This window comes from Podarcis gaigeae (genome assembly GCF_964106915.1).
Source record: "Podarcis gaigeae genome assembly, chromosome: 5".
Classification (NCBI taxonomy): Eukaryota; Metazoa; Chordata; class Lepidosauria; order Squamata; family Lacertidae; genus Podarcis; species Podarcis gaigeae.
The window spans coordinates 53,748,802-53,776,275 of NC_139681.1; the positions used below are offsets into that span (position 1 = coordinate 53,748,802).

The 27,474-nt window shown below is 43.8% G+C and overlaps 2 long non-coding RNA genes across 3 annotated transcripts; one reads left to right on the top strand and one right to left on the bottom strand.

Moving 5' to 3' along the window:
* Nucleotides 1-601: 601 nt before the first annotated feature.
* On the bottom strand, nt 602-18,130 carry LOC310845871. Its single transcript, XR_014565015.1, has 6 exons — nt 17,670-18,130; nt 17,041-17,171; nt 13,112-13,237; nt 9,942-10,143; nt 8,077-9,361; nt 602-2,620 (listed from the first exon to the last, which is right to left on the bottom strand). It is a non-coding gene; the product is annotated as an uncharacterized lncRNA (long non-coding RNA).
* LOC310845868 lies at nt 17,366-19,904 on the top strand. Of its 2 annotated transcripts, none has more exons than XR_014565011.1 (4): nt 17,366-17,478; nt 18,949-19,147; nt 19,582-19,678; nt 19,781-19,904. It is a non-coding gene; the product is annotated as an uncharacterized lncRNA (long non-coding RNA). The 2 variants fall into 2 exon arrangements; XR_014565012.1 differs by lacking the exon at nt 17,366-17,478 and adding an exon at nt 17,486-17,675.
* The last annotated feature ends 7,570 nt before the right edge of the window (nt 19,905-27,474 follow it).

Here is a 27,474-nt window from a genome sequence, read left to right on the forward strand (position 1 = left end):
TGGGCCTTGGTCAAAAACCATGCAAATGTGGCCTGGAGCAGTAAATCTATTAATGTAAAACATTGTAAACTGAACTGCAAAGTCTCAATGCAGCTACAGACTTGACCTAGCTTTTTGCAGATGTAAATATTGTTGCACTTAGTTTTCACACACTAAGGTAGGGGATAGATCAGGCCTGGTAGATTTGGCCTGGCTTCCACAGAGAACATGTTGCTAGGGGAGTGCTATAATAAATAAAGTGGTGTCTTTGTTACAACTCCAGACAGTTTTGATGGATTAATAGTACAGAACGATGTGTTCTAAAATGCAGAAACTAGCCGGTACTGTAAGTGCCACACTCTCAAATGCTACCATGTGCTTCTGTTGTTAAGTTCAGCTTCAACTGCAAGTTGTAGCAAGTGTGGATGTGTGTTCATGCATGCACGTGTATTGTGAGGGAAAGGTGCAGACTCTTGTACTGTTGCATAACCTTAATATCTTGAAACTTGGTGTTACAGGACCAACCTGTGTAAATCAACAAAGAGCTTATGGATTGAATTCTCATTCATACAATTGACTAAAATCATGAAAGACTCAATGGCTTATTTGTTAAAAAAAAAAATTATTCACTATGTGCAATTGTAATATTATCTGACTGCAGCAATCATGACAATCCTGTGAGACGGAATTTGAAAAGTGAGCAGGATGGAAACAATGCCATTTGAACACAGGAAAGTGAGAGGGTAACAGTTCAGACATACTTTATCTTGCTATCATTGTTATGTGTAGCTAGCATATTGTGAGTGAAGGCACTGAAAATAAAGTTGCCAGTCCCCTTGGGCTTCTACATAACTGTCCAGTGTGGCCACATTTGGAAGACCGTGTACTTGTTCCATCTTCAAGAATGATATCATAGCACTGGAAAAGATACAGAAACAACCACACAATACCTCAAAACTTATCATATATACACAGATATGTATATATGATGAAGTATCACCAATAAAATGATATGAGCCATAGTATAACTAGTATAACAAAGCCAAGGAACAATCAACTGGAAGCCTTCTGGAAGAGCCATGGTTTAGTCAAGCACCTAAAACAAGGTTGGGGAACCTGCTATCTCCAGATGTTGTTGGACTCAACTCCCACCAGCCCCAGATATCATGGCCAACAGTCAGTATTGATGCGAGTTATGTAGACCAAAAACCTCTGGAGGGCACCCCATCCCTAGCCTAAAAGAATGAAATGTTGGGGCCTGATGAACCTCCTCTAGGAGGCCATTCCGGGAAGCGAGTGAATATTGGGTACAAAGAATATTTCCAAGCTTTTCATAAAAACGACAGTGCTTTCTTACCAGCCCATCTTTAAAGCATCTATTTTCCTTGGAGGGCTACAGCCATTCAAATCCAGAAGCGACTTATCAGCTGGGGTAGAGCCACTAAGCTAGCTTCCTTGCAGGTGGGTTGCTGTTGCTTACTGGGAGGGAGGTGAGGCAGCAGGGAGGTTGGTGCCATAGAAGAGTGCTAGATTGATTCTGGTGGTGCATTTGCACCATTCTGACCTCCCTACTGCCCCACCGTTCCTGGTAGGCAACAGTGACTAGTTGTTGAGAAGATAGAGTACAGTCATACCTCAGGTTGAATATGCTTTATGTTGAGTGCGTTCGAGTTGTGCTCCACGGCAACCCGGAAGTAATGGAGTGCGTTACTTCTGGGTTTCGCTACTCACGCATGCGCAGACACTCAAAATGACGTCACGCGCATGTGCAGAAGCGGCGAAAAGCGATGCACGCGTGCGCAGACGTGCCGTCGCTAGTTACGTTTGCTTCTGGATGTGAACGGGGCTCCGAAACAGATCCCGTTTGCATCCCGACGTACCACTGTACTGGATCTGCTTCTGTTCGAAAATCTTTGTACATTTCCCCACACAAATTTAATCTGTTTTGTAAAGTTTGCAACTTTCCATTAGAAAAGACCAACCTGGGTTGGTTGGTTGGTTGGTTGGTTGGTTGTTTCAAAAAGCAATAAACATACTGTTAATCTTCATTGCATTCAACATGAGTGGTATTAAAATGGTGGCCTTGTTTGTTTTGCAGTGATGTCATCATCAGGCTATTTAATTTTTGTCATAGTTTTGGGAGACAGTTAGCCTGGTTGTTTCTTCTCTCTGGTACTTGGAGTACTATCAATATACACGGTGCTTTAGAGAGCCCAGCTAAAAGTTTTACAAGCTACATTCTACAAACAGAGAAGAGTAAAAGCAAAGGAGAAAAGTCAGCTGTGGCCAAATGTGGACAGGAACAAAACACTGGCAAAATATGAAGGAATTACATTAAAAAGTGTCTTCACCGTTTGTCTTTTTGTCACTGAGCCTGGAGTTTTCAGGGTGAGGGAAGCAATCTGTCATCCCTGGCCTTAATCCATCAATATGGTCAATAATCGCCAGCAGAGTAGGAACCGGGAACCAAGCAGCTTCAGTGGAACCTCAGATATATAGAATCAAAAAAGGTTGTGCAAGTAATTACAGCAAATATATCCCTTTTTCAGGGGAAGGCAGTAGATCTGAACTAGGTTAAGTTCCAAGCAAAGCTGAAGGGCAGGTGCCAAGGCCCAGAAGGTGAAGAGGACGTGGTGAGGTTCTGAAAATTGAGGAAATTCAAGTTAGGTACAGGAGCAGGAATACCATAACAGCCTGAGGTGCAGTGTCTGACAGAGCCAATGGCTGGTTAATTAACATCCTACTGACAAGAGTAAATTGCAGCCACACTAGACTGTCCTGGCCATAGTTACTGTTGGCCAATCAAGTCAATAAATGTTGCATATTGAGCTGCCAGTAAAGAAGCCATGAAGTAGCACACTAGATTTTGCCTTGGACATGAAAAAAAATATATATTTTTTTATGAAGGCCCACATTCTCTCAGCAGGGATCTGCCAAGGGCTGGGTGCTGGGAGTGTGTGGAGCTATAGTCAGCAGTAGGTGGAGTTTGTCTAGAGCTCTCTCCCTCGAGCTCTCTCTCTCTCGTTGTGTGCTTTCCTCCCCTTCATCTGTTTGTCCGTTTTGCCTTTCTACACATCCCTCCACCTGCTTCAGTGGTGGCTGGTGTGCACTGGGGAATAGTTGGGTGTCTGGCTTCAAGCCCCAACAGAAGGTGGAAGCAGAGCCAATGGGAGGCAGAGTCAATTAATTCTACTTCTACCCCCTCCCCTTCCCTGGAGGTAACACTGAGACCAAAGTAGGAAGAAGCTGACAAACAGTGAAACCCCCGGACTGATTGTAAGTAGCAGGGTAGGCAGGTGGGGGCTGGCTGAGGGCAAACTGAGGTAGGTCCGCCTCAGTTTTTTAGGGCAGCCGCTGATTTCAGGGACCGGAAGTGGCTCCGCCCCACTGCAGTACCCGAAAAACCAAGGAACCAACAAGCCCACAAGCTCCCCTGCCACCCAGAATCCCAACCCCAGATGCACAGCAGCCACTGCACTAAAGACTTCGGTGCTTCCTACAGATCCCTGTGGTGCCCCCCCCCACGCCCTGTAGTGCAGTGCCTGACATTCAGGTCATATCAACCTCACAAATTTGAAACAGAAATTTCTTATATCTTTTCAATAGTCATGACTTCTCCCAAAGAATTCCAAGAATTGTTGCTTGTCATTGGCACTGATCTCACAGAGCTACAATTCCCAGCACTTTACATTCCCAAGCTTCTCCATGGACTGTTAAAGTGGTGTAAGAATGCTTTAAACATATGGCACAGATGTGACCTCACTGTTCTTGTCTTATATCAATGAGAGAAATTTTGAATTACTCATGTTCAGGGCTGCTAACGGCGAGGTGCAAGAGATACACATGTACCAGGCCCCATGCTAGCATGGGCCCCATACTCTTTAAAAAAAACTAAACAATGAAAGCTAAGTCAACTGGACATTTCTGAAGAAAGTTAGAGTACAAAAAGTGGAGGTAGCTGTAATACCTTGGCACACAGTAGGCAGCACTATTTAGCATTTCCCACCCTGCCCAGCCCAAAACCTCTGCTGGGCACCAGGTTGGGGAAGGCTATCCGACAGGGTTTGCAAGAGCCTAAAAGACAGTGCTGAATGCCTCTACCTCTGCCCTAGCTTAAGATACAGCTTTAATTGCAGTGGGGTCAACAGCTGCTATTTGCTCCATAAAATGCATTTACACAACCAGGCTGCCAGAAGGCAGCTGTGGAAACTAAAGTTTACTTTTATGCCCCATCTACAATCTATTGGCTTCTCCCTCCATCACAGATTGACCTCAGTTCTTTGTATGAAGGAAATTCCTTTTCAGAGAGTGATAGGTAGTTCATTCTCTGTGACTCATCCTCAAATACTGTGAAGAACACCAAGCACACCCCACCCTTAAGAATGTAGAAGCAAATGCTGTCCATTCAGGGAGGCAGTTAAATTCCTATCAAAATGTGAAATGAATAAAACCTTATAAACTCAGCCTTTGCAGATTTTGCCATATATTGCTGTATAATGGTGCTGTTATATGTCTGAATGAAAACAGGTCTAAATAAGGTACAGGTGTTCTTTAGAAGTAATTCTTTATTTTTTTAATTTATGTATTCAAAGTTTTCAATCCTGTCCAATTTATTTAATAAACTCAGTTGCTCAGAGTAGCTTACAGAAATTAAAATGTTCATTGAAACTACGTCCTAACAGAACAACAATATTGAGAAAAACAATATGAAAAGGAAAGAGGTTCGGAAGATTAAAAACTCTAAACAAAGTTCACCATATAAAGATATTCTATGGGAACGGCCATAGCAGAGTGATGGCCCATCTGCCCTGCATGCAGAAAATCTCAGATTCAATTCCTGGAAGCTCAAGTTAGGGCTGGGGGGCAGATAATCCCCCCAAAAGGAATTCCCCCATAAATATTTTCCCCATCTAAAGTCATTTCCCCCTTCATGGATCATGCTTAAAATTCTACAAGGAAGGCTCAAGCAGTATGTGGACCGAGAACTCCCAGAAGTGCAAGCTGGATTTAGAAGAGGCAGAGGAACCAGAGACCAAATTGCAAACATGCACTGGATTATGAAGAAAGCTAGAGAGTTCCAGAAAGACATCTACTTCTGCTTCATTGACTATGCAAAAGCCTTTGACTGTGTCGACCACGGCAAACTATGGCAAGTTCTTAAAGAAATGGGAGTGCCAGATCACCTCATCTGTCTCCTGAGAAATCTCTATGTGGGACAAGAAGCTACAGTTAGAACTGGATATGGAACAACTGATTGGTTCAAAATTGGGAAAGGAGTAAGACAAGGCTGTATTTTGTCTCCCTGCTTATTTAACTTATATGCAGAATTCATCATGCGAAAGGCTGGGCTGGATGAATCCCTAGCCGGAATTAAGATTGCCGGAAGAAATATCAACAACCTCAGATATGCAGATGACACAACCTTGATGGCAGAAAGTGAGGAGGAATTAAAGAACCTTTTAATGAGGGTGAAAGAGGAGAGCGCAAAATATGGTCTGAAGTTCAACATCAAAAAAACGAAGATCATGGCCACTGGTCCCATCACCTCCTGGCAAATAGAAGGGGAAGAAATGGAGGTAGTGAGAGATTTTACTTTCTTGGGCTCAATGATCACTGCAGATGGTGACAGCAGCCACGAAATTAAAAGACGCCTGCTTCTTGGGAGAAGGGCAATGACAGGCCTAGACAGCATCTTGAAAAGTAGAGACATCACCTTGCCAACAAAGGTTCGTATAGTTAAAGCTATGGTTTTCCCAGTAGTGATGTATGGAAGTGAGAGCTGGACCATAAAGAAGGCTGATCGCCGAAGAATTGATGCTTTTGAATTATGGTGCTGGAGGAGACTCTTGAGAGTCCCATGGACTGCAAGAAGATCAAACCTCTCCATACTGAAGGAAATCAACCCTGAGTGCTCACTGGAAGGACAGATTGTGAAGCTGAGGCTCCAGTACTTTGGCCACCTCATGAGAAGAGAAGACTCCCTGGAGAAGACCCTGATGTTGGGAAAGATGGAGGGCACAAGGAGAAGGGGACGGCAGAGGAAGAGATGGTTGGATAGTGTTTTCGAGGTTACCAGCATGAGTTTGACCAAACTGCGGGAGGCAGTGGAGGACAGAGGTGCCTGGCGTTCTCTGGTCCATGGGGTCACGAAGAGTCGGACACGACTAAACGACTAAACAACAACAACAACAAAGTCATTTCACTGCTTTCACTAGCATGTGTATTTACTTTACCCTTTCTGTACACACTGCTTGACTGGGGAAAATGCACTATAAAATCTGGGAGAGGGTGGATTTTGAAGGATGGCTGTGTTTCCGTTCATACATTTTTTCAGAAAGTGCAAATTTGGTAAGATCCCCTTCAGATGTGAACTGAATCAAATTTCTGCCCAATCCCTAGTTGGGAGGATGGAAGGGGGAGGGGAAAGCCATGCATGTCACCCTGACCAAGAGGAATAGGAAAAAAAATGTAGCAACATAATATAAATAGCTTTGATTTCCCAAGTGTCCAGTTGCCTCTCTTCCGGGGCATAGGTGAATACATCAATTAAAGAATCCGCTTGCAAATGATTCAGAGCACAGTACACTGGCCATGATGATCTCTTACTTGAGGAAATGTGGAGGCACAAGCGTGTGCATTTACTGTGATCATCCGCTGAGGCCCTTCTCCAGTTCCCACCCCTCTTCAGAGGCTGGGTGGCTGGCCACCAGTGACAGGGACTTTTCGGTTGTGGCCCCTTTGAGCCTTCATTTGTTTTATGTGTTTCTGTGACTGTTATACCACACCTTCCCTGCTGGATTGATAGGTATTCCCAGGGCACCTTGTTATCTCCATCAAGGAAACAGCTTCAAACAAAATATGTTTGTGTAGTAAACAAAAAGAAAACACTCTAATGATACAAAAGCATAATGCAGAATACAAAACCCGGAAAGGATTATAGATTTTGATCACAGCTGTGCATCGAGGCCCTAGGCATACTAAGTAGCAAGTGCCAGTGAGCTCAGTGGTACACAGTGCTTTTTTTCTAAAAAAAAATGCTTAGGGGTACTTTCATTTCCTACTCTTATTGAAATACTGCCCCTCAATGGGGCCAAACTTATTCACAAAATGTTTAGGGGTATGCGTACCCCTGTGTCCTCCCAGAAAAAAAGCACTGGTGGTACAAACACCCAAGTAAGGAAGGGTTTAAATGTAAAAGCATTAAAAAGCTGGAGGCAATTACAAAACAAAACACACAGCTTTTATTCAGGACAGGAAAGACGACAAGGTGGGTGCTGGGTGACTTTAATGATGTTGTTATCACTTGTTTGCTGCTGTGGGCTCCTCTGGGAGAAAGGACGGAATATAAAATTGATAAATAAATGCATTAATAAATGCACAAATAAATGAAAACTCCCTAAGCAAACATACCTGTCTCAGTCCCCTTCCCACCCCCACCTCTCCATCCCTTAAGTGCCTGGTGATTATTATTTTTTTAAATTACCCCTCCCATGGATTGATAGTAATTACAGAATGCATTTGATTGATCTGCCATTTTGTACAGTGATTCTCACAATAATTGTGTGTCTGTTCTTGTTTTTCAGCTTGTTTTGCTTATACAGGCTTATAATTATGCAAGCCAACTAAGAGATCAAGTGAAAGAAAGGCAGGATGCACACCTTTAAAAGAAATAATGGGTCCAACCCAGCGAAAGGTGAAGCCCCCTCCTCAAAGCCCCATTGTATTCAGTGTGAAACAGATTTCATCATGTTCCAAGCACTTCAATTAAGAGCAGTGAACTGGGTGACATATGCCCTACCTATGTGGGTTCCAGGATGTCTGGCAAAAAACTCTCAATACCCTTCCTCTATGCTGCAATCCTGACTTCAATCCCCCTCTCCACATACACACACAGTGGCTGCTACTTCCAAAAGTTTAGAGAGAGCTGAGAGAGATTCATACATTCTGTTGCCACATCTCATTTGGCCCTCAGAGTTCAGCATCCCATGAGAGAAAATGGGAATGACAGACTATTGGGAGGCTGAATGACAGGAGGATTAGAAAATGTTTTGCACATTGAAGCCGAGATTGACAAATCACTTTGACTAGCCTACTTACTCTTAAGTCAGTCTTCCATGACACTTGTTTGGATGAGGCCAAGTTGTTTTTAGGAAGAGTATTCCTTCTTAAGTTGTTTATGGTTTGCAAAGTACTATATAATGAATTAAAGGATTTTAAACTGACACAGAGAGAGAAAGAGAGGAGAAATGAATAGTTTGGTGTCTCTTTACACTGCAGAGGGAATCGGCTCTCCTCTTAGGTTGATGTAATGATGCTCTGAGTGTCCACGGCTCGGGTCCCTAGTGAGATGGGCCAAACTCTGTCTGCTAAAAGGTGAATTTTACACCACTCCTAGGAATACAGTGATTGATCCACTGTCTGGAAAAGCAGCTTAGGCTGGAGGGTAGAGAGGTCATTTGACATCACTCAAGAGCAGGGTTTTGTGTATATCTATTTCTTTACAAAGGCCCCTTTTGAGTTCTTATTCTGAAGAGTGTTGCAACTGCAAGCCTAAAGGGTGAACTTGATCTTCAAATGCTGGACATTCAGTTCCACAACTATGGAAAATCTAAGGAAACAAACAAAGCATGCAAATCTGACCTTTCCTTATTTCCTGTCCCTTTGCTCACTTCAATTGTTCAAGGGAAGGGAAGTGGATTATTTGAACAATTTTAGTTTAGCTATGATTATCAGCCAAGAGTCTTGTTTCACAATCTAGTAATCTACACACACACATACAATGCATGTGTTCACAGATGCATATATATTTTCATCGCTGTCTGCGTGTTAGATCTATCCCTGTAGGGCAATGACTTCTGCTTGCACAATGCAACTTCCCCTCCTGCCCTTCACATTCTCAAACCTGCCCTGGGGCTCCTTCAACCCTTCAGAATGGATTTGGGGGGCAGAATGGTACATGGGGAGAGGAGAGGGAGTGGAAGTCCTTGCATGAACAGCATAACTGTATTGGATTTGAAATAGTTTTTAAACTATGGAATTATTTTTACTGTGAAATTGCATTGAGATATTCTATGGGAAACAATTTATAAATGGACTATATTGCAATGCATTTGTATCTGATTGTATCTGCGTCTTTCTTGCTTGGCAATAGAAGATAATATATCTGTTTTCTGCACTGCCCTCTCTAGGCTCTCGTGAAATTTTGTACATTTCACCAAACATCAGTGTAATACGAATTGGCAATTTCAAGTTTGCCAGGGTTATAGGTTGTGCCTTTTAATACATTGCAATGGCTTATTATGGGATGTGTCTGGGTTTCTGTCCTGCGTCACAATCCACCTCACATCTGTGGGAGTGATAGAAGGGCCTCTGATGAAGAGACCTGCACACAAGGGAGAAAGTAATTATTGAAGGACCCTGCTCCAAAGTCATTTAGGGCTTTTAAAGTTAAAGCCAGCATTTGACATTATTATTTATTTATCTTAGGGTGGTTCACAGCATAACAATATAAGATAGAAACACAAAATACACAATAAAAGCAAGAACAAAACAAACCGATAACCAGGCAGGGAGGTGAAGGGGTTGTCATTGAACCTGGAAATAGACTGGGACCCTGGGCACTCACTCAAGGCTGGGAAGATGAGTGCCATATGCCAGGTACGTAACCTAGATGCTATATTTTGTACTAATTGTACTGTCTGAACTATCTTCAAGGGCAGCCCCATAGACTGTGTTTTGTAATATTCTAAAAGGTGTGTCACTGGAGCATGAAAAATTGTGGCTAGGTTATCTCTGCCTGGACGAGGTCACAGCTAGTGCACCAGTCTTAGCTGATGAAAGGGGTTTAATGCCACTAAGGCCACTTGAGCTCTTAAAGACAGGGACAGCTCTGATTGAACCTACACACCTTAAGGTGAAATGCTACCCCACTCCCAATAAACCAGGCACCAACTCTGTCTTACCAGTTTATTTACCCTCATCCAGTCCCACTCTAGGCAATGGTTCAGCTCTTCCTATAGCATGATCTGAATTTGAAGTCAGATTATTTTGAAATGGTTTCTTTTCTTTTTCAAAAGCAGCTGCTGAGGCCATCAAACTTATCAGTTGTTTGCAGACTCTCCTATTCTACAGCAGAGAAACACTTACTGGTTGATATGTGTGGTCCTGAAGAAAAAGATAAAAAGAAAGAAGAGGAAGAAAGAGGGAGGAATCTAGGCCTTAGAAACAGTGCAGCAGTCTAAACTGGAGCTAGTGAGCTGATTTCATACTCACTGTGGAGAGCTGGAGAAAATGCATATTACAAACAGAGTGCGTTGCCATGCTGTCCAACATCAAAGTGCTGCCACTGGAAGGACTTTTGTAACAAAGAAATGAAACCTCAGGACCAATCTGTGTCATTAGCCCCCAACCGCTCCAGCTTTGTTATTATGGAAATGTCCTCCTCAAATACAAATTGGAACTGTACAGTATAATTAGAAGAGCACATTCATTTATTTAGGAGTGAATCTCTTACCGTCCCCCAATATCTTATGTCTGTTAGGCTGCCATGTTTCTGGGGGACTCAGTCAAGGGATCCATTTCCTCAACACAGCTTTATTTTATAGCAGTGTTTCAGAGCCTTTTCAGGTGAAAATTGGAGCAGATCCCTTCTAGGGCATCACAATTGGTTTGGTAGGCAAAACATTCTGCCAAAGGAAGCAAGTATTTAGCATGTTATTATTCCTATGTTGTAGGGAACAGTATTTACTGGTTTTATTTTTTATCAGATTCTTGGTCAATTGCTAATTCATATAGTTTTCCAATTCATTTAAACACCTGTATTGTGTTTAGTTGCTATTGTTAATCACAGAAGACAAGCTAAAATAAAATCAAACCAGGTGGTCTTACCATTCTGTCAATGAGTGCTGATTATATGACACATACTTGCTTATGCAACAGAATTTGGTTGTGCAGTGCATAATTAATTATTGGAATTCATTGCTATGAGATGCGATGATAGCCATTAACCTAGATGGTCTTGGTGATGGATCAAGGTGGGGGAGAGGGTTTCCTTTCTGACAGATACTTTTTTATATAAGCCCCCTGCCCCATCCCAAGAATTATGCTAAGCTACCATCACAATGCTATCCTTCTATTTGGATGGATTTATAAAGCAAACTATGGGATGCGGGTGGTGCTGTGGGTTAAACCACAGAGCCTAGGACTTGCCAATCAGAAGGTTGGCAGTTCGAATCCCTGTAACTGGGTGAGCTCCCGTTGCTCGATCCCTGGCTCCTGCCAACCTAGCAGTTCGAAAGCACGTCAAAGTGCAAGTAGATAAATAGGTACCGCTCCTGCGGGAAGGTAAACAGCATTTCTGTGTGCTGCTCTGGTTTGCCAGAAGCGGCTTAGTCATGCTGGCCACATGACCCGGAAGCTGTACGCCGGCTCCCTCAGCCAATAAAGCGAGAAGAGCGCCGCAACCCCAGAGTCGGCCACAACTGGACCTAATAGTCAGGGGTCCCTTTATCTTTTCTGTAAAGCAAACTGGCAATGATCCCTCCCATTAAGCCCAGCTTTAGAAATATTAAATAGTAAGGAGCTTCAGGTTTACTTTCCAGAAAACACCAAATCTTACAGAACTTTGTGAACTATCCTTCTAAGACAACTCTGCAGTCTAGCATGTGTGGAACATTCTATTGAGAAATTCCAGGGATGGAGCCAAACACAGCAGTGGCTCCTCCTCCTCCTCCTCCTCTTGGGACTACCAGCAGCAGGAGGCGCTCATTCCGCTCTGCAGCAGCAGCAGGAGGAAGAGGAGGAGGAGTCAGCCTCTGGAGCCATGCCCTGCTTGGCACTTTGCCTTTGCACTTTGGGGACATGGGGGAGGGGAGGCAAGAATGGCTCAAAAGCACTCTGCCCCCAGGAACCGGCGCCCTGCTCTAGTGTTGATTTGTTCAGAATAGATGGTTTATCAAGATTAAAAACCAGCAACAATTAGATAAATTCATGGAATATAGGTCTATCAATAGCTGCAGGCCATGATGGCTCAGTGAAGACTGAACCCAATGGGACTTTTGAGCAGACATGTGTAGGACTTCACTATCAGAGGCATTTGGCAGGCCACTGGATCCAATCAGATTATTATTATTATTATTATTATTATTATTATTATTAGTGGGTTTTTAAAAAAAGAGTAAACAGGCCTAGTAAACAGGCAAAGTTTCACACAAAGCTAAAAGCCAGTGTAAAAACCATTTCTGACAGCATAGTTGTGGCATGTTTACTCAGAAGTTAGTTCCAGTAATGGGGCTTACTCCCAGGCGAATGTGCATGGTATTGCAGTCTAGAAGACACAAAGACACATTGCATACAAACGGAGCACAACTTCCTTAGCCCAAGCCCCAGTTTCATAAAAGCAACTAAGATGATACTTGAGTGTTGCTTGATTTCAGCAAGGCTCGAGGGTTTCCACCTGCGCCAGAGAAAAATGCTGGGGCCTTGTTAATTTGCAGATGTGAGCAAATGTTAATGCATATAAACATATGCAACAACACTCAAACTTATTCTTTTAAAACTGGCCATGTAGGAATAGCAATTAGCCAGGCTACTGGCAATCAGGTTAAGCAAGTTGAACCCTATTTTGGTGGCAATGGGTTGGTTTTTTGGTTTTTTTTAATAATAGCAAGTGTAAACGTTTGTGGGTTTCCAGTTCTTTGCAGAATAGAGGTCTCTGTTCCTTGGCTGCCTCTAGGCGGGCAATTTTAGGGCAATCTTCCATAACAGCTGCTCTGCTACTGGCAACTGCAGATCTAGATGAGGCTCAGGTGCGTTTTTAACCACCTTATCATCTACCTATGCTCACAGCAAGTCTAAAGGGCAAAGTGTAAAAGATTCTGTCAGTGTGGCACTTGTCATCTGAGCAGCTCTACCGGTCATGGAGCCACAGGCTTCAGTCAGCAGGGAGGAAATGAAACCTTTGCTCAATTACAGGCTAGAGAAACGTGGCCACATTTTCAGCCAAGTGCTACTTTGTGAAATGATTTCTTAGCCCAGCAAAACCATTTTAAATTCAGCCTCTTTCATGAGCCATTAGATGGGGAGGAGGCCTGGAGAAAGAAGGGAGGGAGAGTCACTGATTTGGTTTGCTTACCATTGTTCCACATGTGAAGCATGCTCCCATTCGGTGTTAACTCTGCAGTCCTAGGCCCATTTACTTGGGAGTAAGCCCCTTTGAACTCAGAGGGACTTACTTCTGAGCAAGTATCTATGGGATCTGCTGTAAGAAAACCCAAATGGTATTTATTCTCAATAAATACAAATGTGCTAATCAAGTGAGGTTGCTGCTCAGTAGTTCACATACAGGTTTTTGTAAGCCTTGGGAAAGAGATTCTCAATAGGCCCCTTTTGACTTGTTATTGTTGTCATCATCCAGTTGTTGACCAGAGAAGGAATGACTGCTGGGAGGAGTGCAGAGAGAAGCAACACCATGGTGCACCAATAGCGGCAAAACCAGACGTGTCTCTCGCATATGGGCCAGGGATTGCCACTGGGGATGAGAGCTTCAGCTGGTGCTTGCATTAGTGGCAAGTTGGGCAAGGCTGCCCTCCGGACACTATGTTGCTGCAGCTTACCTGGACCAGGCTGTGGCAAGGTCATGGCTGTGTGAAATGCTGGTGGAGCAAATCCAGCACTCTAGCTAGGGCATCCTCACAGCCCCAACCTCACCACCGTCCCACCCCAGCATTGTCCAGGTAAGCTGTAACAATGCCAGTATGGGAATTGGGGCTCAGCACCTTTGACCTACCACCTGACACTTGCTAGGTGCTCAGTGATGCTGGCCGTGCCTGAACAAGTTGAGATCCCATCCATCAAACCAGGCATGGCCAAACGTGGCCCTCCAGCTGTTTTGGGACTACAACTCCCATCATTCCTAGCTAACAGGACCAGTGGTCAGGGATGATGGGAACTGTAGTCCCCAAACAGCTGGAGGGCCATGTTTGGCCATGCCTGCATCAAACCAAATGCAGCACATTAGCCAAAGGATTGAGTTTGAGACTATCTACAAGCAAAGTGTGTGCTCTTGTTGCTGAGCTTTCCCACTACCTTTTAGTAAGATCAACAGGCAGCTCAGATGAGATTATATTAGACACCCTGATTATAGGTTCTGATCTCTTTTGTAGAACAGGTTGGTTTTTTTCTGGGCAAATTTTATATCTTTTGTTAACCTGTTATGCATGCTGGCTCCTGTGAATGTCCGATCTTGCTTTTGAGCATGGGCAAGACACTAACAAGGGGCCATAATTCTACACCATCAGAAAACACATAATTATAACTTTGTGTCACATACATATTCATATTTTTACACACATACACTAGAGCAGATTATGCATAAACACATTTCAGTACCGGTATATCAAGTATAACTTTTTAGTTATGGTTTTCAACGATACTCACTAAGAATGTGTCATATATATATATATATATGCGTGTGCACGTGTGCGTGTGATATAGATATAAAAGTACATATGTATCTAGATATATATTAATATAGTTATATATATATATATAAAATCTCACATCACTATATACATTGCCTAGCTTTATAAAACAGGTTAAAGTTTGGCATAATTACTCAAAAAGAGGAAATGGAATTATTTCCTGCACTGCATATACTTTTATAAGGCATATGCTTATGTTTAAAATGTATTAAATATTAATAAAGTCATCATGTGTGTGTAATATATTTTTATATATAACAAGCAATATGCATCTCAAATTCTGCTAGACTCTTAAAGCCTGTTGAGGTATGTGCTCTGAAATGCAATGCTGGAAAGTACACAGATATTCACAGATATTTCAAATTTTTCCTCCGCTGCACGACTGTGTCTGATTGCACGCCATTAGAGCCCAACCTCAAGCACAACTTCTGGTGTGTGTGGAGGGGGTGGGCAATGGGGGTGGACATGGCAAAGAGTTGGGAAAGCCTGTTTAGGTGTGTTGAACCCCCGCCCCCAGCAGTTCATTTGATCAAAGAACACGAAAAGAGGTGTGTGTGTGTGTGTATACAAACCATGTATCATAAAGACACCACAGTCTCTGCTGTGCCGCTTTGTCCAAAAGGAATACAGACCCTAGTAAGTGTGCCTGGTACCCCTGGAATCATTATACTGTGGTATAATGGTTAGTGAAATATACTCAGAGTCGAGAGTGGATTTCATGCTCTTTATTCAGCTCATAGTGGTGAGGAGGAATGAAAGTTTCCCCAAAGTATCTGCTTTATATACATTATTTACACAATGGGCTGCATGTGATTGGCTAATTCCGAGATTCTCCTGTAGGCCAATCAGGTTGTGGATTCACTTCCATCTGGAGCTGGATTGGGTGGCTCCTGCAGACCAATCATACTGGTGCATTCTAAATCCTATTGTTCTAGGACCAATCAGACTGCTGCATTTTGGATCCTATTGTTCTAGGACCAATCAGACTGCTGCATTTTGGATCCTATTCAACTCAGTACATAACAGTTAGAGTGCTGGATCAGCGCTTGGAGACCCAGGATTTAGGCCTGTCACTTTTAAAACTTCTAACATCACAGGACAAAATGAGGAACAGCTTGCATGCCTCTTTGAATTCCTTGGAGGGATGGTGGGATATACCTGAAATAAATAAATAAATACATTCTCTCCTCTATTTAAAGGGCTGTCAGAGGATTGCCCTGCACTGGAAGGGTTGTCTGGCTTAAAGAATCAGAAGCAAGGAGCGAACATTGAAGTTGCCCATTCAGAGGTAGCACCAGAACACAAGAGGGGTGTGTGTGTCTAATGACTTGCACTCCTGTCACATGATGGGCATTATATTATTTTCATGACACTGAGGCACGGGTCTATTGATAATCTTGGCAACTTTCATGCCACCCCTTCCCATGTAGACTCAGGTTCTTCTGAGGTTTCAGACCTGGGCTGTGGTGCCTAAAATCTTCTGTTCCTGCACACGGCACCTAATGTTGAGTGCCTGTAGTTCCTTATGAACACACCCAAACTAACAACCTGCCATTTTTTTTGTACTCTAGTTTTTAAAAGGCATTGCTTTTTTTAGTCCATCGCTTTTCCTTTCATTTTAAAAGTGGTACCTAAGGTTTAGTCCAGGATGAAGCGGAATGGCAAGTGAGTATAATTAGAGGTTCAAAGATCTGATTATACACTTGTGTACAATGTGTAAGTAATATTATGTTACCAAATAATGGAAGAGAAGGTAACATTTCAACCTGGCAATTATTTTCTTACGATACATTGGAGCCGCGGTGGAAGTGAGGCACTTAAAGGCAAGGAGAAAGGGTCAAAAAATGTCTGGGCTGCAGGAATGCTCATTGTAGCAATTCAGATATTTAGGCACCATCTGCTGTGTTAGAGTTCCCCATTCACACATGTATGTATGTCGCTACCAAGAAATCATACCTGAGAACTCAAGGCTAAATATCTGAACGGATTCCACTATTAGCTATTAGCTGATGTGAATAACCTGAGGTGGTTGATTCATGAAGGCAGTTTAACACGGGCAACTTATCTCCTGTGGAACATGCAACTGTGAGCTAAATGGGGAATGGAGAATAAATATATTTTATATTGTCTGGTGTGTTTTTAGTGTGTGTCAGTTTTCCTCCATCCATCCATTTCATTTATTTCATAAAATGTATATATCACTTGATTGTAAAAGAAACCTCAAAGTGAAATACAAAAAGAATAAAGCAACAAAATAATCAGCAAAAAAGAGAGAACAATTTAGTACCTTCCCAAAATAATTAAAATCAATGATAAGCTGAAAACCAGATTAAAACACATGTCAATGTTCTACAGGTCTGGAAAGGCTTGCCTAAGCAAAACATGTTTTTAGCAGATGTTGCAAAGAATACAGTGAAGGCACTTGCCTGATGTCAAAATAGGCAGGGAGTTCCAAAGTGCAGCTGCCACCGCACTAAAATATCCATTTCTTACAGATGTAGAGTATTATGTGATAACTGTAACCACATAATTACATAATTTTATTGTTCCGTGGCTGTGCCATGCGGAAATTCAATCTTACCTGCTGAATTAAAGCTTGGCTAAGCAAAATCTCTCTTCAGATTCTCTGTGTTTCTGATAAGATTTGATTCAGCAGGTAAGATCAGAGTTTTGCAAGGCCCAGCCATGGAATAATGAGAAAAGCTCTTGGGCCTGAGAAAAAGTAATCGGTATACAATATGATCAAAATACAGATCAAGCGAAGGAGTGGATGAGCCCTTACCCCTCCTCCCTAGGACTCTATGATTCAGTCCAATAAGTGAAAGCAGCATAAAGCTGAGCTGAATTCTCCTCAGCTACCTTGTCCCCTGTTGTGGCAGTTGGCACAGAAAATTCTAGATCTTCTCCCTTTGGCTCCATTGTGTAGGGCATTAGCATGCATGCCGTGCCGAAAACTAGTCTGGGCAACTCCTTGGCATCATTTATTTATTGTGAGGAAAATGAAAAGGGGGATGTAAATGTAAGCAGCAGGGGCAAGGTGGGTGGGGGGAAGAGAAGGGGAAACCTTTTTTTAAAAAGCCAATGGGGAATAATGCTCAAGGGAAGATAAAACAGATTCCTAACTCATCCAGAACAAACTCAGTTTCCCGTGACTAGTATGTTGCTGTTTTTTACCCTCGATCCTCTTAAATACACTTCTACCTGACGTACCACATGGTTAGTAAGGGAGCAATGCCCCTCTGCCTGGCTCAGCAAAGCCCCATGTTGCGAGAGGCTTCAACCTCCCCCTCCCCACTTTCTTCCTCCCTGCCACACTGGTTTTGTCTGTGAGTGTCTGGGCAGCCAGTCTGCACTTTGTGGCAAGGTTCAAGCAGACAGCTAGACACGCAGGCGAGCCGTTCTTTGAGAACGTGGCAGAATGCCATCTGCCGCTTCAGAGTATTTCCCCCCCTCCCTTGCCGTCCTTGCACTCCTTTCCAACTCTCACACACGCATGGCCCTGGCTTTTGGAGACATGCTTACCAACTGTCAATTAGCAGGCCTCAATACACTGGAAAAGAAAAGCAAGCTGCCTCATGACAATGATGGCATGTGGTGTGTGTGTGTGTGTGTGTGTGTGTGTGTGTGTGGACTCTGTCACCAACACATTTGCCATGAAACTCGAGCCTTAGAAGGTCCCTGACCTTAAAAAAGAATCCCAGCCTCTTGGTGCTTTCGATGACCTGCTCTCCCTCTCTGCTTCGTGCTTCATGAAAAGCTCCATTGTGATCATTTTACGCAGCAAAGAGATGGTGATGATCTCATAGGTCTGGGTGAAAAGGGACCGTCGTTGCTCAGTGGAGTGATCTCATTGGTGTGCTGGGACTAGGCAAAGGGAGACCATCTGCAGAACTTTTAAAAATAATTATTATTGGTGACCGTAATGGGGGATGTTGTGTGTGGCATTGCCTGGCTTTTCCCTAGTTTATTTGGGCACGGGAAAAGCAGGGTGCTGCTGCACTTGGGAAAAGGTTCAGGTGTACAGGTGAGAAGTAGGCCAGCCTCTGGCCAGAGATGGCCCAAGGTATTCTGCTGCCTGAGTTTCCTCTCTGCTCTTTGTCCTTCATTGTTTCTCTGCTGATATAAAAGAGCAGCACAGGAACAAGTATGGGAGAAACTAACAAATGACAACTGAGGGTCCCTGGGGTTCTTAGCCGAAACAAATAAGAGAAAATAAGAGAAAATTTAAACATATGGACATTTTGCATTGTGAAGGATTGATTTGAGAACAGACACCCGAAGGCATTATGGGATGAGGGTCAAGGAAGGTATCATGCACCAGCACCAACTCTACAGTCCAATTTGTGGGATGACCAGCCTCATATAACCAACATGCTTAAATCTAACTAATGCATTAAGGAGTTAAGATCATAGAGTAAGCTGCCCTGCCAGGCTTAGATTACTTTGAGAGAGACTAGGTAATCAAGCCTTTGTTTACACCCCCCCCCAGACTACCAGAGAAGCTCAATGTTTGAGGAGGTGCTGGCCAGTTTCTCCAAGCTCAGACTGCATGGCTCTCACAAGTCACTCTTGAATTCCCATACCAATAATTTAGGAAGCTTCACCACTTTGAAATTAAACCAAGTTTCACCGTCTGTGCAACCTTTCTGACTGATGTATGGAAAATGAGCCTGACCTTTGGAGATTTGGTAAGTAAACAGTTTTTAACTTACTAAATGTGTGGTCTTTTCTTATGTTGGGGGAAGAGGGTATTATCTTTGGAACTCACTTGGAAATACATATTGTAAAGGTCCATGCTTATTTCCATGCTTTACTTTGCTGTATATTTTGCGATTTAAAATCTCTGCTGTTGTTCTCTCACCAAAGAGTATTTGCCTCAAACTTGGATCTTGTCGTCCAAGGAATTATCCTTTTTATACCTACTTTTTACTTTGCCAGCCAACACAATGTAGAATGGAGCTGATTTCAGTTGACTTAAGTATGTTTAACTTGCTTGGATTGCGTCTTAGAGTCCTGAAAGTGACCTGCTTCTTTGTTCCACCAGTAGCAGAAGTTGATGGAGAGTGCTTTTTGGCAGACAAATCTGCCGCCCATCCCTTGACCATTATCCCCTTTTTTCCAGGAACAATAGAAGTATGTTTGTCCAAGATGAAATCTACAAAATGGGCACTTAATAAGATCTTCACATCTGGCCAGTTATTTTCTTTTTCTAGTTCAAGGTAACAAAAATAAAGAGATAACCTTTATGTTATGTTATTATTTTTTTACTGCCAGGATTTGCTACCTTGTTTCCTAATGGTTGTCCTGATTCCTTGTTTTAGGGCAATAAAATGATCTAAATAAATAGATTTTGACAGGAGGCCAATTCTGCTGCCAGAATTACACTAATTAAATATGCATAATTCTCTTAATTAGAAAAAATTAAATAAAGACCAGATTAAGGTTTCTGCTTGTACAATTGGTTTTCCTTCATTTTGGAACTGGATTTCTTTTCAGGAAAAGATGTCTATCGGCTAAAGAAACATTTAAAAACCCAGCTGGAGTTGAGCAAAGTCCTTGCTCAGCAGAGTCCAAATGTGTTTATGTGCCAAAACATACGTTACCACAGGAATTTTGAGATCTAGGTCAGAGATTCAAGCTTCAAAACATGTTTCCAGAGTAAGAGCCCATCGGCTGATGTCTGAAGAACGCAGTAACACCAGGGTGAATGTGGTAGTAACTTTCCCAATTTCATTGCAACTAATTTATGATCAGTGAATAAAATGGAGGGCTGGGTTCCACCTGACATGCTCAGGCACTGTCTGAGACAGCCAAATCCATCCTCTTTAAACTCCAGACGATTTTAACAAACCTCTTCCAAAGGAGGATGGTGTGATAAAGATGAGCCAGCCTCAAGAAACGGACTTGAATGTTAGCCACAGAAACTGTTAGGCCAAGAAGCAATTTGACTGAAAAGCTTTTGTGGCTACGCCAGCAGCCAGTTCAGCTACTAATTGCTTTTATTTTATTTTTTCCATAGTTGGTAGCCATTTTCACACATTTATAAACAAGGATGGTCTTCCCCATCCCCATAGCCTTCCCCCCTTTTAAAGTCTAAAGGGGGAGAAGGAAACCAATAATTAGTAATAATAGTGCTAAAGATGTATTCTTGGACAGAAGGCTTTTTGTGCAAGGAACTCTGCATAGGCATGCATAGATTTGGCTCACGTTTCCCCTGCTCTAAATTACAGCCATGTCCTCAGAGCTGGCACATGCTTCTTGGGAAGCAGGGAGGCATATAAACAGAGGGTTCCCTCGTATGGGACGTTGCCCTGGTTGACCTGCAATGCCCCATCCAAGGCAGTTAAGGCTGCTTTCAAAGGGTGCCTAGTGTGGGCATGCACAATTCATTGCCCCACAAAGCACTTCAGAGCCACATAAAGTATGTTTTGTGTTCTCGAGCTAAGGTTCTTCTGAGCAAAATGGTATACAAGTGGATGCTTCAAGAAATTTAAATGGCCCCCTCTAGAGTGCCATTTGTGAGGTACTTTCAGAGAGTTGTTATTGGGCACAGCGACAGATGGGGCAGCAGGACAAAAAAAATCTGAAAAGCTTCTGTGCCCTAGTTCCCAAGCCCTCCGTAGAGCTTTCACATGCCATGTGTAGTGGGTGGAGCCAAACTGGTGCCCTCCAGATACTGTGGATCCCAACTCCGCTCAGCCCCAGCAAGCATGACCAGTGACCAGGGAGGATGGCAGCTGTAGCCCACAAGTTCTGGAAGCCACCACATTAGCTGCCCTGTGTTACAGGACTCATCTTGGGCAAGCCCTAATGGTAATGTGGAACAGGGACCATGAGACCATCTATGGAGTATCAGTTCTATCAGTTCCAAAGCCATGTTTGGTTGGCTCAAGTGGGAGACTTTAGAACTCCCTACCTAGAGAGGTTGTCTTTGTCCATGGAGTTTTCTTGGCAGGGATACTGGAGTGGCTTGCCGGTTCCTCCTCCAGGTGGATCACGTTTGGTCAAAACTCTCCACTATGACCTGTTCATCTTGGGTGTCCTGCTCGGCATAGTTCATAGCTTCTCTGAGTTCTTCAAGCCCCTTCGCCACGGCAAGGCAGTGATCCACAATCACGGCAAGGCAGTGATTGTGAAGCTGAGGCTCCAAGATTTTGGCCACCTCATGAGAAGAGAAGACTCCCTGGAGAAGACCCTGATATTGGGAAAGATGGAGGGCACAAGGAGAAGGGGGCAACAGAGGACGAGATGGTTGGATAGTGTTTTCGAGGTTACCAGCATGAGTTTGACCAAACTGCGGGAGGCAGTGGAGGACAGAGGTGCCTGGCGTTCTCTGGTCCATGGGGTCACGAAGAGTCAGACATGACTAAACGACTAAACAACAACAACACCTAGAGAGGTTTCCTCTTGTCCTTCTCCTTGTTATGAAGTATAAAGATCTTGCTACAGTGGTACCTTGGTTTTCAAACGTCTCCGTTGACTAACGTTTCAGAACTCCAACGCCGAAAACCCAGAAGTAAATGCTTCCACTTTTGAAAGCACCTTGGAAGTCGAACAGCTTCTGTTGAGTGTTCCTCAATTTTCTCAATTACTGTATTTTGTTGATAAACAAGCCCCCTCCGTAGAGGCTGGTCCCTCTCACTACTCTCGGAGCTTGTTTTCTGGTAACCTCCTCTGGCTGACATCCCGGACAGACCAGGGAGATTTTGGTAGGTGACATTTCCCAACGTGGGTAAATGCACCCCCCCTCCTTCTGCTTCCCTAGCAGGGAAAGGAGATAGTCAGAAACGTCTATTTACATCCTTTTATTTCTGACTTTACAGCACTACAGAAATCATGTCCGACCACTTCAAACTTCATCTAGCAAGTGAGACAAACTTCCTGTACATACGCAAGAGGAAGGTCTCAAATTACACACTTCACAAAGACTTTTCCAGCCTGTGAACTTCCGGGAAAGTTCTTTCCCACAGCTAGCCATATCACATGATGTCAACAAGCTGACTGTCTGCAGCTGCGATGTTCTCATATTGTAGCAATTACTGTATTTTTCTGTCTATAAGACATCCCCATGTATAAGACTATTTTGGGGGACTCTGATTTAAGAAAATGGGGGGGGGGGAGATACTATCCATGTATAAGACGAGCCCAGATTTTGAACATTATTTTGGAGTAAATAAACCATAGTCTTATACACGGAAAAGTACAGTAAATTTGCAGACTGCCCTTTGCACCTCGGTTTTCAAACGTTTTGGAACTTGAACGGTCTTCTAGAACAGATTATGTTCAAAAACCGAGGTACCACTGCATTCTGGAAGGCTTTTGGCCACTGAGCTTCACAACATACATTAATTACTTTAATTACAATCTTGTATTTTACTCTGGTTTTCCACTCTGGCTTCTTAAATTATCATAGTGGGCTTTAATGGTTATTTAATTGCTGTTTCTGTCCATCACTGTTTTCAAAGGATTTTGTTATTTTTGTAAGGTGGCTTGTATCATGAAGAAAACCCAGGGTATGAGCATTTTCAATAAAAAATAAAAGTTCTGAACAGTAAATAAAAGTGGATACATTTTCCTATGGCATTATCTAGCCAGGGCAGACTTCTTGTGCTTAAGGTGGACAGTCAAGTACCCAAGGTAAAGTGTCACCTTAAGACGGTGCCTCTGCCTGATTTCAGCAACTGCATGCTCGCCTCTGAGGGAGACACATTTGTGCAAGCCCTAATCACGACCTCTTTTTACTTAACTGTGTTATGCCATCAAAGTTCTGTGTTAAATGAAACTTGGCTTCCTGCCAGCATAATGCACAGAAAAGGAAGACTATAAAGTCAAAGCTGGGTTGGGACTCAAGAGGTCTAGCTTGAAGGGCTTCTGTGTCATGTAGAGGGGGGAATCCCCCTCCCCACACAATTATCTCCCTATGTTGCATCATGGTTCATCTTTTATAGAACTTAAGGCAATCCATGGTAAAAACTGAGTGGGATAAGGAAGAATTTCCACATGCAGATATCTATGTCAGCCTCTAAAAGCTACAGATGACAGAGAGGCTTGGCTTGCTACTACAGTGATACCTTGGGTTACATACGCTTCAGGTTACATACGCTTCAGGTTACAGACCCTGCTCACCCAGAAATAGTACCTCTGGTTAAGAACTTTGCTTCAGGATGAGAACAGAAATCATGCTCCGGCATGGCGGCAGCAGGAGGCCCCATTAGCTAAAGTGGTGCTTCAGGTTAAGAACAGTTTCAGATTAAGAACGGAGCTCCGGAACGAATTAAGTACTTAACCTGAGGTACCACTGTACTACCTAGAGGCAGGCCCATGCAGAGCTTGCCTGAGGCCCGGGGCAGGCAACCTGTTAGACTAAAGTTATAAACTCAAACAAAAAAGCAGCCATTCCCTTGTGCTTCCCAGCTGGCTTCGCGTTGTGAGGTCAGGGGCAAGGAGGAGCGGAGCCTTCTGATGGCATCTTGTGCAACAGCCTCTAAATCTGGCGCTGTATTTAGCATGCAAGCCATAGTCTAAGAAGCTGGCTGCTCTGATTGTATAGTCTACCCTGGACCAGCACTTCTGCTCTATCTAGCGTATCGCCTCTCCACACACCTGGAATTATTCTAAGAAGATAATCCTCCTCCCCACTGAGCAAATTGCAAGCTTCCATTGGTAGAAGACTCTGCATTTCTTTGTAGTGGTAGCTATTATCTATGGGTCCTGAACTGGCAGTACGATGGAGAGGAGGAAGAAGATCCTGGCAAGGGGTGTAGCCGGGACTGGGACACATCAGGGCAAGCTGGAGATGGGGAAGGAAGCACTCACAGAGTGATGGAGGATGCCTAGAGGATGGATGTCAATGCACTGGAACCAGAGCAGCAGGACTCATCACCAGAGCCACAAACACAGTGGGCTCTGAGGTGTAGGGAGCAGTGGGAGGGGTGCTCTTGGAGGCTGAGGCAGGCAAAAGCCCACACCCGAGCTCCCTTGCTGGCCAGGTGGGGCTCGCTAACACAGGAGGGCTGTGATTCCTCAGCTGGAGGAGGCTTGGAGCAGGTGAGGGTCACCTGCCTCGTCAAGCCCAGATGCTGCAATCAGCTGCAAGTACACAAGGGAAGTAGAACTGAGGTGCTGCGTCTGGTCAACTGCCCATGTTGATGGACCTTGGCTTGGTTGCTCCTGGACCTCTATGGGACGGTACTTTGAGTATCTTGACTGCTAGAATTCAGATTTAGCTACTTTGTCGGAACAAAATAAAACAAACAAATAAATAAAAATTCCTTCCAATAGCACTGAAACAGAAGTGTGCATGCACACAAAAGCTCATACCAATAACTAACTTAGTTGGTCTCTAAGGTGCTACTAGAAGGAATTATTTTATTTTATTTTATTTTATTTTATTTTGTTTCGACTACAGCAGACCAACACGGCTACCTACCTGTAATTAGCTACTTTGATTGATCTTGGACTGCATTTCCTGACCTTTGTGTGGATTGACCCTTGGACTTTGAACTTGGCATACTGACTTGCTACCAGGTAGGCTAGGGGTTCAGGACACCCTGTAGCAGAAATCCACAAAAAGTTGTGAATCTTTAAACCTTCCCTCAACTTTTGGTGTTAAAAATGACTCTAAAAGTTAGGAGGAATTGTGCCTGCCATTTCTGCCTTTTTGGTGCAATGCTTTCAAAGGTCCCTTTGTTAGTGTTACATCAAGGGACAGCCAATAAATAAGTTATCCTGAATGAGGAACTGCATGGCATCAAAGCCTTCAGTCACTCAACACAAGCAGAAAGGATCACATTCGGAGTTCTGTCTCCCACCTCCTGCTGTATTAGTTACTGGCCCTGGGTGCTAATTTCATTTATTTCTCAGCTTTCTTCCATAACGGAACATAATATGACATACACTGACCAACCTACCTAGCTTTACCAAGTGCATGATGTGCTCACAGACTGTTAAGAGGCATCTATATCAAACAAGCAGCCACCTGAGCACAACAGCCATCTTTCCTGGAGCTGGGGTAGCTAGGCATTCATTTCTTTTCAACTTTGGGACCTTCTTCTTGTGCTGGTTCATGGGTTCATGTTTCTTGACTTGCACAGACTGCTCAGTGGGCTGCCTTGCTCTAACTCAGGTGTCCCCAAACTAAGGCCCACAGGCTGGATAAGGCCCGAGAGACTCGTTTATCCGGCCCGCAGCGACCCCTGCCACCCCCCACTCTTACCAGTGCTGCGCTGCGCAGCTGAACATTTCCGGATCGGGGGAGCACCAGAAATAGCTTGTGCACATGCGCAAGCGTTATTTCCGGTGCACATCCAGGTCGGAGGAGGCCCCATGCAATGCGCACAAGCTGTTTCTGGTGCTCCTCCCACCCAGAAGTACACTGGAAATAGCGTGTGCGCACGCGTATGGGCACACGCTCCCCCGCCTTCCGGCTGGCCGCACAATCGGCGCTGGAGACACTGGCCCGAGGCACGGTAAGTTTGCTGACCCTTGCTCTAACTCAAGCCCTGACTTTCCCCTCTTGCAATGCTCATGGGAGTTGATCACCTGCTCAAATCTGACTGCATGCTTTTTGATTTCAAGTTCTTGTCCTTCTTGACTAGGACTCTCTGAACTTTGACTTTGGACTACAATCTAGCATTCACTCAACCCTGACTTAGGTGCATGGTGGTTCTTCTGAACTGCTTCTTCTGAAATATGTCTTATTCGACTCAACGCAAATCAAGGGTTCCTTTCCCTTAACTGTGAATCTCTGAAAAACAAAGACCAAAACACGACACCAGGTCTCAGTGATAGAAGAAAATGAAGAGAACCTTTGATCCAGAAGTTCTAAATATGTACAAAAAAACCCCTTTTTACCATTGAGTAGACAGAGCTTCCTTTTGTCTGACTCCAACATTCATTCCCCCCCCCCCCCAATGTTCACTGGCCAGGGTGCAACTGAAAACAGCTCAGATCAATGTAAATTCTCCTGCTTGAATGGAATACTGATAAGATGATCATCCTATTGTCTTCCTTCACAGTTAGGCACCTGGTATCTGAAGCTGTGGCCCTCCAGTCTCTAACTCCCACCAGCCCAGTCAGCATGGCCAGTGGTCAGGGATGATGGCCACAGGTACCCCATCCCTGATCTAAAGAAATATCTAAGGAGCCTTTGTCTTGTTCATCGACTCTCACTCACAAACTTAATTTTCACACAGCTGAAATCATGATTAGTTTGGCCCAACAGAAGGCTGTTTGGGAAGCTGATTTTATACGCACTGCTGCAATCCTGTGAACAAGGGTGGGAAGAAAAGAGTGGGTGATCCTTCTGTCTTTCTGCAAAGCAGGTGGCTTCCCTACTGCACGTCAACTGCTGTCCTCGCGGTGTATTTGACACACATCTAACAGCAACAAAATGACTTTCACTCCCTCAAGCTTCTCTTCAGGCTATTTTTGAGTACGATCCTACCCACTTACCCTGTTGATGGCTGTTGTGCAGAGGGGCAGGTAGTAGAAAGGTGCATTGTTGCCTCTCTGATGGCCAGCAGGCGGAGAATGCCAGCAGAGGAAACAAGAGGGAAGCTCTCAATGGGGTCATTCAGGATGGGGCTGCCGGTAGACCCAAGGCCTTAAGGAGTCGAAGCCACAGGCATCTGGTTGGCCACCATTAGAAAAAGGACTAGATGGGCCACTGGTCTGATCCAGCAGGCTCTTCTTCTTTCATAAGAAATGGCTGGATAGATACAGAAGAGATATGGAGCATGGCCAATGGCATACATCAATTTGGAAAGCAGCAGTGGGATTGTATAGGATGCAGAGTAAAGGGAAATGTATAGTCTCAGTCATGGCTGGTACAAGCTGACTGGACGTGGAATCTGCTGAGGTTCTCCATGAAGGTCAGTCTGCTCCTTCAACCACCCTATAACCACACCAATGTTTATTTGCCGTCCATGAGGACAGCAAATATTCAAAAGTATCTCCCCTTTTCTTTTAATTAGCATTATGGTTGTATTATTTAATTAGCCATTATTGCTGCAGG